Source organism: Rattus norvegicus, chromosome 15 (assembly GCF_036323735.1).
Source record: "Rattus norvegicus strain BN/NHsdMcwi chromosome 15, GRCr8, whole genome shotgun sequence".
Taxonomy (NCBI): domain Eukaryota; kingdom Metazoa; phylum Chordata; class Mammalia; order Rodentia; family Muridae; genus Rattus; species Rattus norvegicus.
This window is the reverse complement of record NC_086033.1, coordinates 49,985,402-50,006,266: the sequence shown is the minus strand read 5'-3', so window position 1 is coordinate 50,006,266 and position 20,865 is coordinate 49,985,402.

Below are 20,865 nucleotides of genomic sequence, written 5' to 3'. Positions count from 1 at the left end.
AGGATACATGGATCACACCATAATTTCAAAATCAATGAAAAGTCTGGCTATGTAATACTCCTAAAAATAACCATATAGGTTTTTATTGCCTTTGTGCTTCTATAGTCTAGATCGTTTCCCCTAGTCCTAGAGGCTAATCAGATGGTCCGATCTTCTTTCTCCATATCCTCATGACCACCTCCATTCTTTATTCCTGAAGGTGTATCTGTTTCATTTATTATGGAGTAGGTCTCGGTATTGAAGGATATATATTCCCCAGAAAGAAAGACTGAAAATTAAATATAAGAGATAGTAGATTAGTTTCAGGCCAACAGTAGTCATGAGCTTACATGGGGATCATGGAGATCTATGACCTAGAGATGCTGAAGGGGCAGGAATTGTGTCACACTGCCTCTTAGGGAGGCATGTCAGAACTGGTAAAGAATGTTTAAAGAAAAAAAAAACAGAAACAAAAAAATGTAAGAAAGAACCTAAATATCTCCACTATTGTGCCCGCCTATCTTGTCATTTGGTTTGCCTTATGTTTTTTATTCATTTATTCTTTGGCTTACCTTTTTCACTGTAATTAGATAAAATCACATGTTATTTCAATTTGCATCACATGCTAGCTAAAGATGATGAAAATATCATATTTCTTCCCATTGTTTCTTATTTAGAGCTATTCATTTAATTTCTGCTTGCCCCATGCTTCATCTATTTTTGTTTGTTTGTTTGTTTCCGTGATATTTAGCTTTGTAAGTTCTTTATATATTTTAGATACGGACCCTCTTTCAGTGATACAACTAGAATCTATGTTTCCTCCTTCTGTAGGTTGCCTGTTCATTCATTTGAATAATGTCCAGTGCCGCATATAAGCATTTTAGTTTAAAATGATATCATTCATCAGCTGTTATTCCCCATGCTTACACGGCCGAGTTGCTGTTCAGGCAATGCTTCCTTAGATGCATATGTTCAAAGACATTCTCTTTTTATCCTCACTTAGATTCATTGCCATATGCTAAGACCCTTGATCATTTGGAAGTGAGTTTTGTTCAGGTTGATATATGTGTACATATTTTTGATTTTTGTTCATACTGCTGTCTAATTTGACTAGATCTATATGTTAAAAATACTGTGAATTCCAGATTGTATTTTCTACCATGTTGTCAAAATTCACACAGTTCCAAGACTGTGCACTTATATGTGGGCCTTAAAATCAATTAGTATTTAAAGTCTTCTTTTTTTTTCTTTTTATTTTTTTCAGAGCTGGGGACCGTACACAGGGCCTTGAGCTTGCTAGGCGAGCACTCTACCACTGACCTAAATCCCCAACCCCTTAAAATCTTCTTTTTTTTGCACCACCCTGTAGTATAATTTGAAATCTGGGATTGTATTATGTCTACTCTTTTACACTTTTAGGACTATTTTGGCTTTCCTGTGTTTTAATTTTTATGTTTACATAAGAAATTTACTGTTTATTTCAATTTTTGTAAATAATTACACAATTTTGATAGAAATTTGCTTTGAAATTTGACCTTATATTTAATGTGGTGACCATTTTCACAATATTATTCCAGAAAATCAATATAGGCATGAAAGGCCTTGCAATCATCTTGTGTTTTGTATCTGTCAATTTCTATGATATATTGAGTCTTTTATTACATAAATCTATCAGTTTCTTAGTTAAATCTTCCAGGATTTTTTCATGATATTGTCATTGCCATTGCTCTCCTGATTTTCTGAATATGCTTAATACAGTAAGACCTCTGATGCAAGTATGCATGTGTGTGTTGTGTTTTATTTGTGTGTGTGTGTGTGTGTGTGTGTGTGTGTGTGAGAGAGAGAGAGAGAGAGAGAGAGAGAGAGAGAGAGAGAGGAAAGAGTATCATATAGGTTGCATGTGTGCCTCTCTCTTAGTTTTGTAACCTGTAACTTCTCTGAATGAATTCTTTGGGAATAAGATTTTATATACTGGTGATGGAAGTGTAAACTGGTATAGCTAATTTGGAAAGTAGTGTTTAGATTTCTCCTAAAACTAGAAATAGCTCTACCAAAAGAACCAGCTAGGATATATTCTCAAAGGCCTTGATATCTACTATAGATGTACTTGCTCATCTATGCTCATTTATGCTTTATACACAGTAGACAGAAATTGAAAACTGATTAATCACTCATTATTTGGTGAGTGGATAATTTAATAATGTGGTTTTTGGCCAATGCAATATTTTTCCACTACTAAGAAAAATGAAATTATGAAATTCACAAGTTAACTGATGAATTTAGAAACGATTGTGTGGTCAATCCAAACCCAAAATGAAAATAATGTATGTCTTCTCTACTGTTTTATAGATATTTTAAGATATAGATAAGGATATTCACTTGAAATACCTATAGATTTAGAAATGATAAAACAGTCATGGGAGGAACAGCAAAGAAACTGATAAATATATTGATAAAACATAAAATAAGGCAAAGAAGTTAAGGTGTTGACCATGAAAAGTATGAGTGGGAACCGCTAAGATCACAAGGTCTAGACACAGAAATCTTACTGAAAACTCATCCCACAAGACACGAAGGACATCAAGTAGGATATCAGGCTGAGTGACATCACTCAACTGAACATACATGAGGTCTGTCAGTCATTGGTTTCATGATTCAAGAAGAAGTGCTAGTGGATTCACTCACCATAAAGGAATCTCAGTTCCACTTTTTCCCTATGCTCATATCTAGATTCAGGTGCAGAAAGTAAATACAAAACACAATTGTTCACAAAGGAGAGGCATGTTCACTGATGGTATCAGCTGACAAAAGTTGCCCAGGCCAATCTCAAAATGGATAATAACACTCACAGCCAACGTCTCTAGCACTACATAGATTCCTGATGCAAGGCCAAGACAAGGAAAGCAGAAGAAAAACAAATTACACTAAACAGAATGTTGAGTTGTATAGCAATTTAATTCATTTTGAAACATTGTACCCTTGTGATAAATTATTAAGGATCAGAAAATTTTAATGGGTAGATCTTCACATTCAGAAAATAAGTCACTCACATGTCTCATGCAATTCCATGAAACTTAACAGAGTTCCAAGACCCATCTCTTCCTTCATTTATATAAGCAGTAATCACATCTCTTCAACTGCCTTCAATTTATGCAGAGAGACACAAAGCTGTAGATTCTCTGTTTTTACCTATGCTAACACGAGCTTTCATGTGGCTGCCTTTGAGTCCTCTCTGCTTTTGTAAAAATCATTCATTTATAATTTGATAAGTAATCACAATAAAAACATTGTTTCACAAAGTTATGTTTTGCTGATATCATTGCTTTGGTCTTTCAGAGAGCCCCTGTACAGTTTATGAAGATGTTTCTTCTCATCTCACCATGAAAATTCCCTCAGACATACAGTTTTTATTTCTTTCATTTCCTTATTCCACAGCAGTGGATTGAAGAGAACATTGGCAGAGGGTTTTTTGGTTGGTTGTTTGCCTTTTCTTTATTTATCTAGAAATTGACTAATTTCAGACACCTAGAACCAAGGAGACAGGTCAAAGAAAGTCATGGTGAAATTCAAAGTGCTACTAAGACCAATTAAAACATACCTAAGTTAACACACTATAAACATTGACCATCCGTGAAATCTATTTTAATATAACTCTTCACCGGTTTTGAAATTTTGTCCTAGGCTTCAACTTTATGAAATAAATATATACATTCCCTGACTCTCCTAGTTTGTACTTATAATAAACACTTTCAGAAAATAATTTTGGAAAGGAAATGGTATATTGGCTTATATTTGCGCATCACAGTCCACCATAGAAAAAATGCCAAAGAAAAAGCTTGGAGCAGGAACTTGGTATAGAAACTGAAGCAGACATGTAATGCTGCATACTTAATACTGCACTCTGGCTTATCAATGATACATTTTTTAAGACAGCATCCATTTGCATAGGAATTTCACTGCTAATACTTGGCCTGACCTTGCTGCAACAATCATCAATTAAGAAAATGCCTCCACATTCTTGCTAATCTGTAGAGGGCCGCTTTAACATTCGCCACCACAAGATGGCGCTGGCTTCCACTGCGCCCCATGTGGAAGGCCAGGATAGCTTCCACCATTACAAGATGGCGCTGGCCTCCGCCACGCCAGCCGACTTCCTTTCAGGAAGTTAACTGTATGCGCATGTGCAAGAGTGCCTTCGTGCCAGGTCTTTGCCCACTCCGGGGCGTGCCTAATGAGATCATGGGTAAGCGACCAATCAGGTGTGGATGCACCGCGCTAGGGTGTATATAAGCCGTGCCATGCGGGCGCGCGGGGCTCCCCTTAAGATTTTAATAAAAGTTGTAAGTGTCACAAGGATTCCTATGTCCCCATGTGTTTTCTTGCTGGCGAGGTCGCGCGTAGGACATTTGGTGCCGAGAACCCGGGATAAAAAACGCCACACCATTGCCAGGTACCGAGAGGGAGTCCTCCGTCCTCGGAGAGAATCCAGAAGCGGCAGGAATTGAGGTAAGCTCCGAGAGGCATGATAATTTCCGAATTGTTTGGTCTTGACCTATGGTATCTTTCTCCTTCTGCTGAGGGTGCTGTTGAGGCCTCTATTACATGGTAGTCTGAGGCCGGGAACGTTAGGAATTTGGCAGATGGTTAAGGATTGTTTAGGTAAAGACATTTTTCGTCCTATAATAGCGGCAGGCCAAGAGACCCTGGGCGAAATTCAGGAAAGCATGTCAGAAACGGAGCGTAGTGAAAGGTTGCAACGAAAAAATGATACTGATCGATCTCAAGCACCAGACCCCTCTGCGGTCTTACCACTGTCAGAAGTGATAGTACGGGGAAAGGACGCCCCGGGGACAGTGGCCACCTCAGCTACTGAGGGAGGGACCCCTGCTAAAAAAGGGACCCCCTGCTAAGATTAAAATTAAATACACAGGGAAAGGAGGAGAAAACCCCTGAAAAAAAGCCTTTATGTGGTAAAGGAGTTAGAGGTCTTGGGGCTTGATAGTTCAGAAACAGACGAGTTTGGCTCCTCTGAGGAAGAGGATTTAGAAGATGAGGCAGCTCTCTATGAAGAAGAAAGATATGGGCCTAGGTGGAGAGTCACTGTGAAGAAACCGAAAGTTATGGATCCTTCGTGGACAAGGCTGGTAATTTTGTTTATTTTTTTCTTTGTGTGGGAAGCCGTTACAGCCGTTAGGACAGGTCAGAGGGTCCTTACAGAGCAACAAGAAAGTATGTCGGAGGGAGAAAAGGTCTCTAAAGAAAAAACGAAAAGAAAAGGAGATAAAAGGAACACAGTATTTTGGGAGAAAAATTTTGTCTTTGTGCTGGTTAAAGGTGTGATCAGGCTCTATAAGCTTTGCAGAGTCATACTGATTAGGCTTGATAGAGGTAGACCGCCTGAAAATTTATTCAGGAGAATCAAACAAAAGGACATCTCAATGCCCATGCACAGCTTGATGGAGTTAATGTAATTGGGTTGTGAGTAAAAATACTCAGGACTGTGTTTCACTTCCATACCATTTGTGAATGTCAGTTGTGCTGCTCAGATATCTTGTAATATATCTCAGTATCTTACAGGAATTGGGTTTCAACACGTTGATGGACTTGTCCAGGAATTGAGACAATCCATCGTCCATATCAACTCCACTCGAGTGGATAGTCACCGTGAACACCATCTGGTTTTTTCCCTCCTTGTCTATTGTCTGTCCTTGGTGCACCAGGATGTCCCCATGTCTGTCAGTTTATGTCTGTGGTTCTTGCTTCTCGTTGTTTAAATGTTTTATGTTTCATGTTCAAAAGAAAAAATGGTAAAAACTTTATCTGCTGGTCGTTCACACCTTGACTTGGTTTTAACTCGTTTCAAAAAGGAACAAATGAATAAAAAAAACTGTTTCAATCAGGCCTTTAGAGCCCTGCACCTGCAGCCAGGAGTCTAGGTTAGCTGGAGAAGCTGCCCAGAGGCTAAGTGTCTGCACAAGCTGATCTTAAAGGCGCCAGCAGCTTCTCAGCTTCTTTGGTACAAGAGCTGAGAGCTGTTTCTCTTAGAGAAATCCCTGACTTATTATTTGACTCAACAGGTGACAAGGTGCTTCTCTTAAAATCATAGCTAAAAAAAGGTAAAAATGGTCTTTGGTCTAAATATTAAAGATATGGGTAGCCACTTCCATTTTGTTTCTCATTGGTTTTAAATGTGTAAATATGTTCTACTTGCCTTGGTCATAGATTGTTGGCTTTTTTAGTTATTGGATATGGTTAAAAAGGTATAATATTGGTAACAGAAAGTTGACATAAAGCTGGTAATTTGAATAGAGTCATTCTAGACAACATGTGGCATGAGCCAACCCAGGGAAACAGATCTAAATTGAGATAATATTTTTAAGGAATTCTTATTCTAGAAACCAGGCTTCTAAAAGAATTTAGGACAATGTCTCTTTGTTGAGGTACTAGAGACTACGCCATCGTGCGTTCATATATAGGAATTGGCAGTCAAACTTTATAATAGTTTGTTAGAGGTCAAGTTTTGCTTTCCAAAGTTGTGGTTTGCCCTGAAGTTATCTGTATTTTAATGCTAATTCCACTGCCCCAAGGACAGCTGCCTAGTAATGTACTCAGAACTCAGGTGACCTTGTGGTTGTGCTCTGGTGTTATAAAGAGAACTTAAAGATTGTGATTAAGGATTGCCAGTGTTACAATGACTAACTCAAACTTATTTTTAATTAAGAAAAAAATCAAACAGGTGGAGATTGTTACACGATTTACGAAGGATTGATGAGGTTTTAGAACTTGTGAGAACATTACAGCCAGTCTGTTTTCTCCAGCTGCCATTTCAAGATAGATTTAGAGGATTGATTTTGAGTTTTCATTCCATGAGCTTGCTTATAGTTTTGGAGAGCCCATAAAGTGATATCATTAAGAATGGCTAACAGCCTTATATTATGTAATTTTGTCGCTTCTTCAATGTAAAAAGTTAGAACTTTAAATCTTTCAGTGTATATGGAAATTTTTACTACAAATCTTTGCTCTCAAAATGAGCTTTAATATTTGGGGAGTAGCTGTTGCACTACTTCAGAAAAGAATATTTGAAGCTAATTTTAAGCTTCTAAGGATATGTTAATTGGCTAAGTACCTCACCCTACCAGAGGACTTAGGTCTTTGTTATGCACATTGGAGATAAAGCTTCAGCTGTGTTAATACAGAATTGTAGACTAGAGTCATGAAAATATTTTAAAAAGAAACCTGGTAAAACATATCTTATTCCAAACAACAGTTTATTGGTTATTACAAATACTGATATTTGGCCTATTACATATACGAATTCTTCAGGCAAAATTGATAATTTTACTTTTTACATGCTTTTGTCCTTCCTGTATATTTGTGCATGCAACCCATAGAAAATGCGCTTACTGTATTTATAGGTGGTTCATCTAATGAAAAGGCTACATATATGATTGGATCACTTGTTTATTCTCTTGAGTTTCTGTTGCTTCAACACAGATTATTAATTGCCGTGGTGTAGCCACTGTTTTTAAATCAAACTTTCAATTCACATGCTGATAGCCAATGTGTGGCTTGTGGTTTACAATTGATTTCAATTACTTAATGCTTTATTAGAGACAGGTTTTCTACTTAAAATCAATGAGTGATTTCCGTGTGATTGTCTGACAACTCACTGTCCTTTCAGTGCTCTGGCTCAGACAACTAATTTAAACCTTAGGCTCATACCTAACTTTGAAAATGGTAATAGAGTTGATATGAATAAAAAGAAGACTCCATTTGCTTACTTTAAATTCTCAGCCCTGCCCTGCCAGCTCAGGGATTTCTAGTAAGACTGAAATTGGACAATATTTACAGGATTTGACATTTATAATTAATGCTTATGTTTAGGTAAATAAAGTTTGTGAGGTGCTAGAGAAATGCCTTAGTGGTTAAGAGAACTAAGTACTGTTCCTTAATAGACCATTTAAGAACTCAAACTGGATTGCCTGGGCTCCTTAATAAGGGAGGACAATGATACCAGACAGATTGTAGGCCTTACATAGGAACAATTAGTCAAAAAATCTCATTCTTTATATATCCAAAACAATAATGCTGGAGACAATAATTTGGTATACAAGTCAATTTATAAATACAAGTGCTCAGTGTCCTCAATTTAATCCTCGAGGACTTACCTTAATAAATAATATCCTCACTATATCTTAGTAAATAAATAGGGGGAGTTATCCCTGTATGCTAAATAATGCTCCTTTTATTTCAATTTTAAAATTTGGATGCCAAAATTTATGGCACCCTACAACTAGGCATACTTCTGTCTAGGTGAAATAGAGAGATCCACTTATTGACATGATCCTGTCCAGATATTTTATACAGGGAAGAGGGAATGTTTGTGTTTTTTCTACAGGATGCTACAAGAGTGTGCCAGCTGCCTGAGTGGTTGCTGAGACTTGCTGATCCTGGTTACATGAAGATTCAGCTCTTGTGGTTCGGGTCCCTGGAGTCATTCCTCTGCCCTGAGAGGTAGATAGAAGATTTCCCCTCACCTTTTGTCATCATAGAGATTTTGGCGTTGCTGCAGTCAGTGTTACCGCTGCGTGTGTCCCACTATGGCCCACTCTCTGACCCTCTGTGCACTGCTGCTTACTGGAGAAGACTGGACTCCAGCCGTTGCTGCCCCCCTCATTCCCTGGTGACTCTTGCTGCTTTAACTGGTCATTTTACAGACTGTAGCTTCACAGGAATGCCACCTGCGTAAAGCTGCTGTGGACTGGGGAACTCTGCCCTGGTTGTACAGATCTCAGAAATGGTTCCATTGCCTGCTGGTTGTTCCAGAGATCCTGAACTGTCCTGGAAAAGACCTTGACACTTTTGCTGCTATTGTAGCAGCCTATACTGCTGCAGACATTGTGTCTGCAGTGTCTGGAGTTATCCTCCCCCAATCTATTGTTAGACAAGCACAGTGGGTGAACTTTTTGGAGTAGTTGCTAACAATTGGGAATTCTAAATTTTATTATAGGAGCGGCTTGACTACGGCCCTTGGTGGTAACAGCTGAGGAGAACCAGATGAGGTGCCCACTACTTATCAGGAGTGGCTCTGTTTGGTGCAGCCCTATGCTGTGGATTAGTGTTCATGCTATGGTTGGTTTGCAAACTCAGATCTCAACAGAAATGTGACAAGGCCATTATCACTCAAGCACTTGTGGCCATTGTACATGGGGCCTCCCCTGGAATTTGGTTATCTATGCTTAGGAATTAGTCGGTATCTGAGTTCTCTGCTCTTGCACCCCATGGATCTGTGGATCCATTCCACTGGGATGAGAGAGACTTAATTATCCTTCGATCAGCCCTTCCACATCGCTGAGGTTTCCTCATTGCACGTGATAGGGTGATCATGATTTGTTATAAAATAAATGATTTGTTATAATATATAAATAAATAGGGGTAGATGTAGAGGGCCGCTTTAACATTCGCCACCACAAGATGACGCTGGCTTCCACTGCGCCCCACGTGGAAGGCCAGGATAGCTTCCACCATTACAAGATGGCGCTGGCCTCCACCACGCCAGCCGACTTCCTTTCAGGAAGTTAACTGTGTGCGCATGTGCAAGAGTGCCTTTGTGCCAGGTCTTTGCCCACTCCGGGGCGTGCCTAATGAGATCATGGGTAAGCGACCAATCAGGTCTGGATGCGCCGCGCTAGGGTGTATATAAGCCGTGCCATGCGGGCGCGCGGGGCTCTCATTAGATATTAATAAAAGTTGTGGGTGCCGCAAGGATTCTTATGTCCCCGTGTGTTTTCTTGCTGGCGAGGTCGCGCGTGGGACACTAATCCACCAGGTAATATTATCATGGAACTTCTTCAATTGAGTCTTCCTCCTCCAAGGTGTGCCATTCAATAGGAAATTAACTAGAATAAATATTTTCCTTATCATCACTTTTCCAAATATTGACCTCATTTTTTATCTGTTACATCATGAGAATGTCATGTCAGGAAAGCTATTATTCATAATAACTACATCTTAAAAAATTTTAAAAATAATTAGGCAAACAAATTATGCTGTGCTCAAATCATCAACAACTGGTCATTAATAAGAAAAAGATAATTTAATGAAATGTAAATCAATTTGAATATATCTTTCATTTGGTAATTGATGGGATATTGCATGTGCAAGTAATAACCTCAGAGTGATTAACTTTACAGAGTAATTTCAGAAGCAATTTTTGTTCAATTACAAAGTTTTTTCCACAAGTAATGCGCTGTGGAAAAAAGTATAAAATTAAACCATCAATGAAACAAAACATAAACAAATGAGCAGGAGTACGTAGCATGGTTAAGCTATAAAATTGTACTCTGTATACTGTGTGATTCTATTAGTCGTTCATACTCACTTTATTTACTCTTTTACAGCTACAGACCAAACAGCTTTCAGCCAAAGGAATAACAACTTTGGAATCTATGTTAAAATTTTGCGTTTATTTTTCCACTTCATGTAGAATTTATTAATTTTGTCATTGACAAATTTTTTCTTTAATAACTCCTGAATTGTAGTATAATTGCTTTCTGATTGTATTTATATTGATATTTTTTATTTAATTTTAATGATATGTATATGTTTGTGGTAGAGCTTAGACATTTGCATATACATAATGGGGCTGAATATGTCTAGAAGAAAATATCACATTCCCTTGAATTGACCTTACAGACAATTGGAGCTGCTTGGAGTGGATGGTGAGAGCTAAGCTCAAGGTCTCTGGGTGAGCATCCATTCTATCCTTCCAGTGTCCTGTATTGATATCTATGCAATTTACTCCTGTTCAACTTGATTCTGTCTTATTTAGATTGACTCTTTTGTACTAAAATAAAATAGTAGTTGGTATATTTACTTTCTTAGGTATTGATATCTATGTCCTCCATAATTAACTATTGACAGTAGTGTTTTAGATGACAACAGAATGGTCACCCCTTAGCTTTTTATTGTTTTTGTTTTCGTATTGTTTTGTTTTGTTTTTTAATTTTACCTTTTGGATATCATATTATGATGACAATATCACACTGTCTTGTAACATTTTTACAAGGGACTTTTCTTTATTTTATTGACTAGGATGTCCAAGTCCATAATGATTATTGATTCAAACATTTCATGATTCAATTACCTATTAAGGACAAGTTTTTTGTTGCTTGTTTAAATCTCTGGGGCAATCCTAAGGGGCCTGAGCAACCTGCTGTCCCCAGTGGTATGTCATTGTCAACCCACTTCTCCATGAACCTTTTTAAAAAATGTGAAGATCATGAAGCATACAGGTTAAATGCCATTGCTCCTTCCATTTTCATGTTTGCTGGGGTTTCTTGGACAACCACAGCTGCCCTGAATAGTCTGTTATCCCACTATTTGAATAGTCTGAACCTTCACTCTCCTGCCACTTCACCTACTTTTTTCAGACCTGCTGATCTGGAACCCAAGTGTCTTTATTTGGGGCTGGCTTACAGGTTCAGAGGTTCAGTCGATTATCCTTAAGGTAGGAACATAGCAACATCCAGGGAGGCAGGGTACAGGAGGAATAGAGAGTTATTTATCTTCATTTGAAAGCTGTTAGCAGAATACTCACTTCTCAGCAGATAGGATGAAAGTCTCACAGTAAAATACCTACTGAAATAAGGCCACATCTCCTAATAGTTCCATTACCCAGTGCAAACATATAAAAACAATGAACCCAAGGATACCTTGTGACATGAGAACTATCAAGGTTAACCCTACTCTAAACACCTATACAACACCAACTTTCAAGGATAAAATAGTCAACAAAAGCCAGGGCAATTTGGCACCATCAGAGCTCTGCTACCCCAACAGAGTAAGTTCCAGGTATCCTAATGAAACCAAAGCACAAGAAAAAGAAAAAAATTCATAATGATACAGATATTTAAAGAGGAACTGACTGAATCAGTTGAAGAAATACAGGAAAATACAACCCAACAAGCAAAGAAAGTTTAAATGGAATTTGGCAGATGAGTGTGTTTATATTTCATCATAATGTACATGTATAAAATTCACAAAGAATGATTTTGTTAATTTTGTAACAAACACTTAAAAACAAATTATATAGTAAAGTTTATACTACAAAAATGTTTATTTTGCAACAGAGGACTTGTATTTCAATATAATATTTCCAACATAATTATAAAATAATCTAATTATAAAACAGGCAACTCACATGAACATGGAGGTGAAGAAGTGTTCCAGTCATTGAGCTATTTAAAACTTATCTCAATATAAAAGCTGTGTGTGTGTGTGTGTGTGTGTGTGTGTGTGTGTGTGTAGAAAACTGTGCTGTACTAATTTCAATAGTGCTGTACTAATTTCAATAGGCGTATCCCAATAGACTCAGGTGTTTGAATGCTTGTCCATTAATGAATGATATTGTCAGGAGGTGTGGTCCTACTGAAGTAGGTATTGCCATGTTGGAGGAAGTGTGGCACTATGGAGATGGGCTTATATTGTCAGTGTGGCACACAATTTTATTCTGCTGCCCGAGAATCAAGATGTAGAACTCTCAGAAGTTTCTCTAGTACCTACATGGCACCATTCTTCTCAGCATAACATAATCTACTAAACCACTAAAACTTTAAGCCAGTCCAAATAAATCTCTCCATACAAGAATTGCCTTGGTCACAGTATACTTTCACTCAAATAAAATACAAACCAATACACAGACAAGAACCATTTGTCCATTTTTTATTTTATATTCTGTGAATTTTTGTTCCTTCTCACAAAATTCTCAGCTATGCCTATATCTGAAGTGATTGCCACTGGCAATTTCAGAATTCCTGGTTTATATTAAGGTTTTTGATCTATTATGACTTGATTTTTGTACAGGGTGAGAGATAGGGACTCTGTTTCACTCTTGTACATGTATCTATTATCCTTGTATCTTTCTACACAGATTTCTAGCAACATAGAATCCAAAATCTTGAGAAAAATACATTTATGGCTCCTGAATTTTACAAAGGTCCATAAAAAATGAAAATATATTCATCTTCACTTTTCCTAAAATGTTGAAAAAACAGTCAAACATTTTCTCTATGAAAGAAAAATTAAAGATATAAGTATGTAATGTGAAGTGTTTACCTCGATATTATAAAGGTTGACAAAAGAAGAAAGGCTGGTTGGCAGATCATTACTTGACAGTACAGAATCATAATATCCTCAAAAGACAGATATCAGAATAAAATTTTGAAGAACAAAAATGAAATAAAGGATTTGAAGGCTCTTCAAAAATTGTAGATAATATTTCTTATAAAACAGATTATTTTCTTATGTGAATACTATTTAGTATTGCATATGTATATATATATGTGTGTGTGTGTAAATGAGATGCCTCTTATTAACAGCAACCTGTATATTAAAATAAATGTAAATTAATTAAACAGCACATGACAGGTATAAGAATTCAGACAGTCACAATCACATAAATCCCACATATAAAGAGACAAGTCAAAATGTAACAAAATGAAGTGAAATATAAAATGTGAAAATATAAATTAGATATAAACAAAAAACGCAAGAGGATTTGACAGTGTTAACATAAGTCAAAATAGAATTAAATTTGAAGTTATTATGTGAAAGAATGATAACTATATCCCACTTATCAATTTTTCATTAAAAATTAACATATAGAACTCATGAAATTTTATACTTCTTTGGAATTTCTATCACCTATTGTCAATGGACCTAATAAAAACATTTTTAAAAAAAGAATTGCAGAGTGGCCCTACCAGGAAGCTGTACTCTGTGGTGCAACCCGAAACCTCACCATGCCAACGTTGCAAGCAAGCAATGATGTGCCTGTTTGACAAAGCCTGGAACCTCCAGGCAGCTGCACTGAGCCAGGCATGCAGGCCCTCTCCTCCCTTCTCCCCAGTGCACCTGGGCGTTCCCTGGTGTTCCCTGGTGTTCGAAGTGCCCCCCTCCCCGCCACGGCACACCCTCTCCCCTGCATCCACCATAGCAAGCAACTCCTGCGCCTTGGTCATCAAGCTGTCCACTCAGGAGTTCAGTGTTTCATATTTGGACAGCCCGGATTTTGGGGAGAGATTGCAGTGTCACAAATTGAGCTGGAGAGAACCAGTAAGTTCATCAAAGATCTGCTGAAGGATGGCACTCTGCTCATTGGGCCGCTGAGAAATTCCTAAGCAGAAACAGTTGATTTAAAAAGTGAAATATTGCTGGTTGCTGCCCTCAGGGAGAGCTGAAACCTAGCCCTGAGAAGCAACTTCAGGCCCAAGACCAGAGATAAGACCAACTTTTCTGCTCCAAGTGACCAGCCTGGTGGACTCAGGACACACAAAGGCAAAATTCCTCTGGGAAAGGACACTTCTGCTTTCAAGCTGGTACCCGAAAATCACTGATCCCCGCCTACAACTCCGTGCTCGAAAACCCTGTGGGAAAGAGCTTATCGCTCAGACATGTGGGCACTACTGAGACTGCTGGGCAGAAGAGACTCCCAGCACTGCCCACCTTGCACAGGCAATATCTCATCAATTTCCAAATGAAAGATGTATTCAAATTGATTTTTTTCATGTTGAAGACAATGTGTGTATGAGGACTTAAAAAAATTTTACCCTGATACTCAGCCTGTTTGGACCTTCTGAAATGCCAGTGCCTAACCCCAGTGACACACTTTCTTTAGGAGTCCACACCTATTTTAACAAGTCTATACCTACTAGCAATGCCAATTCCAGTGGGACTTTGGCAGCCATTTTTTTTCAAACCACAATAATAGGCTTAGGTCAAGAAGTGCTACTGAGATATTTGTTGTCTGAAAGTAACAGTTTCCTTGTTCCTGAACATTGTGAAATAAAGTTAAAATCAGATCTTTGTATTTGGACCTACAGATCTGAGATGCAGTTTGGACCATGAACTGCACACTTTCTCATAAGTTTGGAAACAAACAAAAATAAGCATTTAGATTACACTGTTAGTAAGTTACAGAAAAGTCCATCACCTCAGAATGTTCTACTGTATTTTCAGTCAAATCACAGAAAAACTAAGTTTAAAACTCTCTTGTTTTCTAACACACCTTTTGTGATTTTTTAGAGAAACGTGTAAACATAACACATATTTTGCTCTCCAGAATTTTTTTCGTCATAATATTACAACTTACAGAGATAAGATTATTTACATTTCATTAAATTGCCTCTTTTTTCTTAATGACCAGTTGTTGATTATTTGAGCACAGCATAATTTGTTTGCATAATTATTTTTAAAATTTTTGAAGATGTAGCTATTATGAATAATAGCTGCCCTGGGAAATGATCTCAACACTTAGACCAACAACCTATACCAAATATTGTTTTGCATATCCTCAGAAATACTTGATAATTTTTATCCTGTTCCTTTGAACAGTTGCATTAGGAATATGACACTGTTATTATGTGTTTAATGAAGACTGGTATTTTTGATGATTCTTTCATGAACATACTCTTCTTGTAAGTTTCTTATTTAGTGATTGACCATTTTATAATTAGATTGTTTTATAATTATGTTGCAAACAGTATATTGAAATACAAGTCCTCTGTTGCCAAATAAACATTTGTATAGTATAAATTTTCCTATATAATTTTTAAGTGTTTGTTATAAAATTAACATAATCATTCTTTGTGAATTTTATACATGTACATGATGATGAAATATAAACACATTCATCTCCCATATTCCATTTAAACTTTCTGTCCTCTTTTAACTTTCACATATATATGTATTATTTAAATTAATTATCACTAATTAGTCAAAATATTGTTGCCCATTATTATATTTGTGTAGGGCCATTTACTTGAGTCTGAGTAACTCATTGATAGTTACACCCCAAAGAAGATTAAATCCACTCATGTTGTGGTTTTCCAGTAGCCTCTAACGGTTTTCATCAAACAAATATAGAAAAAGCCATAATAAGTTTGAAGAGGTTAAATTTCACAACTGTTTTGTTATCAGTAATTTCTCAGTCTCAGAAGAGGGAAAGACTTCCCATGCTCATAGATTGGCAAAATTAATATAGTAAGAATGGCCATTTTGTCAAAAGCAATCTACAGATTCAATGCAATCTCCATCAAAATTCCAACTCTAGTCTTCAAAAAATTAGAAAGAGAAGTTTGCAAATTGATTTGGAATAATGAAAAAATAAGGATAGAAAACATTATCTTCAACAATAAAAGAACTTCTGGGGAAATCACCATTCTTGAATTCAAGTACTATTACACAGCAATATTGATAAAAATGGTATGATATTGGTACAGAGACAGGTAGGTAGGTCAATGAAATAGAATTGAAGACCCAGAAGTGAACCCACATACCCATGGTCACTTGTTCATTGACAAATGTACGAAAGCCATCCAGTGGAAAAAAAAAAGAGAGTGTTTTCAACAAATGGTGCTGGTTTAACTAGAGGTCAGTATGTAGAAGAATGAAAATCTACCCATTTGTATCTCCCTGTACAAAGTTTAAGTCCAAGTGGTCAAGGACCTCCACATAAAACCAGATATTCTCAAACTAATAGAAAAGAAAGTGGGGAAGAGCTTCTAACACGTGGGCACTGGGGAAAATTTCATGATCAAAACACTAGCGGCCTATTCTCTAAGAATAAAAATTGACAAATGGGACCTCATAAAACTGCAAAGCTTCTCTAAGGAAAAGGACACTGTCATTAGGGCAAAATTGCAACCAAGAGATTGAGGAAAGATCGTTACAAATGTTACATCTGATAGAGGGCTAATATCCAATATATAGAAGAACTCAAGAAGTTAGACTCAAGAGAATCAAATAGCCTTTTAAAAGTGGGGTACAGCGCTAATAGAAGAATTCTCAGCTTAGAAATATTGAATGATTGTGAAGTACCTAAAGAAATGTTCAATATACTTATTAATCAGGGAAATGCAAATCAAAACAACCTGATATTTCACCTCATGCCACTCTGAATGGCTAAAAAAAAAATCAGATGACAACTGATACTGGAGAGGATGTGGAGAAAGAGGAACACTCCTCCATAGTTGGTGGGATTGCATGCTGGGACAACCACTTGGGAAATCAATTTGGAGGTTCCTCAGAAAATTGGACATTGCACTACCTAAGGACATATACGCAAATGGTGCTTCAAAATACAACAAAGACACATGTTCCACTATTTTAATAGCAGCCTTATTTATAAGAGGCAGAAACTAGAAAGAACCCAGATGCACTTCAACAGAGGAATGGATAGAGAAAATGTGGTACACATACACAATGGAGTATTACTCAGCTATCAAAAACAATGATATCATGAATTCTTAGGTAAATGGATAGGATTAGAAAATAGCATACTGAATCTGGTAACCTAATCACCAAAAAACAAAAAACAAAACAAAACAAAAAAACAAAAACAAACAAACAAAAAAACCCACACATGGTATGGTATGCACACACTGATAAATGGATATTAGCCCCAAAACTTGAATTACCTAAGATAAAATTCATAGACCATATGAAGCTCAAGAACAAGTGTTGTGGTTTGCTGTGGAGTTATCTGTATTTTGATGCTAATTCCATTGCCCCAAGGGCAGTTCCTTAGTCAGCTTCTCAGGAGTCATGTGACTTCACCAGAACCTTCTCCCCACTGAATTTGTAAAGTACAGGTGAGGGGCAGGTACAGGATAGAAGGAGGCCTGTCATTAGAAGAGAAGGAAGGATGGGTGGGAGAGAGGTATGAAGGAAGAGAAGTCTGGAACGGAAAGAAAGAGAGGAGAGGGAGAGAGAGAAGCAGTGGCCGGACAATGGAGGCTGACATTAAGATTCCACTACGGTACTTACAGGTTGTTATTAATGTTCTTAAGGGACGGATGGCACCAGGCTTTGTATGATTAAGTGGGCAATTATATCTTACCAATTGGGTCAAAGATTATTGTGTTGTGTGGTCTTTCATGTGAACCGATTTAAGTGTAAGAAAGTATGTGGTGGCTAGACTTGGCCACCACAAAGTTGGGATGTGTTTCCTCCAAGACATCTAGCATTTTATATTTTTTATATTTTTACAACAAACAAGAATGATCAAAGAGCAGATACTCCGTCCTAAAAATGGGAACAAAAATAGTCAGGAAGACATATGGAGACAATGTTTGATTCAGAGACTGAAGGAATGGCAATTCAGAACCTACCCTGCCTAGGAATCCAGCCCATACATATACAGCCATCAACACTAGAAAATGTTGATGAATCCAAGAAATGCATGGTTACAGGAGCCTGAAAAAGCTGTCTCCTGAAAGGTGCAGCCAGAGCATGACAGAAACAGAGGTGAATGCTAGCACCACACCATTGAACTGAGAACAGTGTCACCATTGTAGGAATTAGAGAAATGATTGAAGGAGCTGAATGTCCTTGCAACCCCAGAAAAACAACAATACCAACCAACCAGGGCTCTCCTTGACTAAACCACTACCCAAAGAGTACATGTGGACAGACCCATGGCTCTAGGTGCATGTATAGTAGAGGATGGCCTTGTTCGGCACTGATAGGAGGAGAAACTCTTGGTCCTGCCAAGGCTGGACACCCCAGTGGAGAAGAATGTCAGAGTGCGGTGCTGGGAAGGGAATTAGTTGGGGAGGGGGAACACCCTTATAGATGAAAGGGAGGGGAATGGGATGTGGGCTTATGGTTAGGAAAATAGGAAAGGGAATAACATTTGAAATGTAAATAACAAAATATCCAATTAAAAAAAAGTGAGTTTTGCACCAGCTGACTCAGGTGAAGGTGTAGAACTCTCAGCTCTATCTGTACCATGCCTGCCAAGATGATTCCATGTTTTCACCTTGATGATAATATACTGAACCTCTGAACTTATAAGCCAATCCAAATACATGTTTTACTTTATAAGTCTTACCTTGGTCATGGTTTCTGTTCACAGCAGTAAAACTCAAACACAAACAAAACCTAATTCAAATACCATTTCTCCCTCTGACTTTCTCCATTTTCTTTAACTATTATCATCACTCGAGTTCTATAGTTTAGAATCATTGATTTCTTCCTTTTATTTAATATAATCTGTTCAATATTTTAGCTGAACAAGAGCTTAATGGAACAAAGACTCAGAATTCTCTCCTTGGACTCTAATGTTCATGTTGGTATGTGCTGGTATGTTGTATGAATGTTGATGTGGTTTGGTAGCTCACAAACATGTTGATATGTGGTGTTATCTGTGGAATTCCATCTCTGAAGTATGTCTTTCTTACAGGAGACCAACTGAATTTTCACATGTTCCTTAGACTTTCAGAGACAAATTTTGTTTATCTTTCCTGAGAATGCTTAGCTTCTTCTTGAGGATTCAACATCTAGTCAGAAAACCTATTACCAATTGGGAGGTAACTAACGCCTAAGTGAGCCTCAACTACTGCTTCTGTATATATTGTTCCTGAGTTAAATATCTGTGTACATCCAGGTCTACCCTCAAATTCACTACATTCAAGTCTAAAAGCCCCACACTGTTATATCCTATCATTCTTCCGTTATCTTTTCTCCAATTGGAGATACCTAATAAGTTATTGTAATAGGGCTTTCTTTCCTTTTTTTTTAAAATTTGGCACCAATAAAATGTTTCAAATGCAAAAGGAATCATATACAATCTGATAATCTTCGTTTAAGCTCCAGAATCTCATAGGGCCAATGACCAACTCTGAAAATTGTTCTGTCACTTCCAAATACACTGAGGAATTTTAAAAATGAATTTTTTCTTTTTCTGAGTGTGGATAGTTTTGGTATATATATTTGTCCTTGTGTTTATACATGTGCATGCAAGTGTACACATGTATATGATTTAGATATATGGTCTTATACTTGTTTGTGCACATATGAATATAAGTGTAAATGTATATGCAGGCAAAGACGTGTGTACATGTGTCTACAGGCAAGAAATGAATATCACTAACTTTCCTCAATCAGTCTCCATGTAACGTTCTTGTGACTCAGATTCTCACTGTGCCTGAATCTCATAATTGGCCAGCAGAGGTGCTAGGGTTTCTCTCCTCTCTTCCTCTTCATACTAGGAATTGCCAACAGAAATCACTTTGCAGATTTTTGTATTGGCATTAAAGCTTTATCTTAAGGTCTCATGCTTTCTTGGCCAGTACTTTATTAACAATTATGCATACAAAGCATTCATTATGTAGCCCCAGGCCAAGTTTTTCCTTTTTCAGTTCTTTCCTGGGCGTTTAAACTTAATACCAACTACTCTGTCATTATCCTCTATTTGGAAAGCTCAAAGGCACTAACCCACTCTTTAATATCATTTATTCTTTCTTATTATTTTAGAACTTTGCTGAACAGAAAAGGGTATTTTCAACCAATGTCTTTAAATTTTTATGGGATTTTAACACACTGTCACTTGTCTTTGATAGAGTGCTTTGCTAATTCCCAGAGAACCTGCATGTCTGCTATCAGCAGTTGCCACTATAGAGTTGTCACATATCACTTTCCATGTCTCTAGGAGCAGTATTTAGGAATAAGATATCATGGAGGAAGTAATTTTCCTCCCTGACAACTTTCAAAAGAAAGAAACGCATTAGGTAAAATTCTTAACTGACTTTATTTTGCAGTCCTTAAGCACAAAAGTTCCTTGTATTCTAATTTTCTTCAGCTAATCCCTGGCTCCTCAGATGTACTGTCATTATAGATAGTTGATCTAATACACAGAATAGGCTTCAGGCCCATGATATTTCTGAAATCATTGCTGCATCATGCTTATAAAGTAAGTTATTGATATCTTTTAATGATTTGTAATATAACATTTTAAATACAGAATATCTTGGAATTGCATTGTTTGCAAAAATAAATACAACTAATGGTATGAAATATTTTTAGAAAGTGTGATTGTGAAAAATG